The sequence below is a fragment of the Antrostomus carolinensis genome, unplaced genomic scaffold (assembly GCF_000700745.2).
Source record: "Antrostomus carolinensis isolate BGI_N321 unplaced genomic scaffold, ASM70074v2 scaffold23988, whole genome shotgun sequence".
In the NCBI taxonomy this organism is placed as follows: Eukaryota; Metazoa; Chordata; class Aves; order Caprimulgiformes; family Caprimulgidae; genus Antrostomus; species Antrostomus carolinensis.
Window position 1 is genome coordinate 1 of NW_010333972.1, and position 688 is coordinate 688.

Here is a 688-nt window from a genome sequence, read left to right on the forward strand (position 1 = left end):
GTAAATTGTTTTTATCTCAACCCATGAGTCATCTTACTCTTGTCCTTCCAATTCTCTCCCCTACTCCCTAAGTGGGGGTGGGGGGGAGTGAGAGAGTGACAGTGTTTCGCTGCAGCCAAAAGGGTGAAACCACCTCAAAATCTCATCAATTAAAACAATCAAAAATTGCCCAGACATGGCAGTGCTGGCTGGGAACATCAGCAGCCCTGAGCCAGGAGGGACAACCCAACCAAAGCCCTCTTCTGTGCCTGATCAGCCCCAAGATTCATCACTGAATCTCCAGCAAGAACAGGCAGGTTGGCTGGGGGGGGTCTCGACACAGCGGGACACGTGGGAACGTGGGGAAGAGGCTGCTTCATCCAGCCCAACACAGCCGGGATGTGAGAAGCTGAAGGTTTTGTCATTAACTGGGGATCACAAGCATCTGAGAAGCCATGGAGGAAATTATAAGTGATGGGGTTACACAGCTGAGCAAATTACCACCCAGCTCCAACCTGCGGCTCCGCAGAGTCTGTGTGTGCACGCGGTTGCAAAGCTGAGCACGTTAGGGACAGGGTTTAGCTGGGGACTTGTCAGTGGTGGGTTAATGATTGGACTCGATGAGCTTAAAGGGCTTTTCCAATTGAGGTGATTCGAGGATTCTGTTTGCTGACAACTGTCTTCCTGCACTGCTACATCTTCCTCGCCT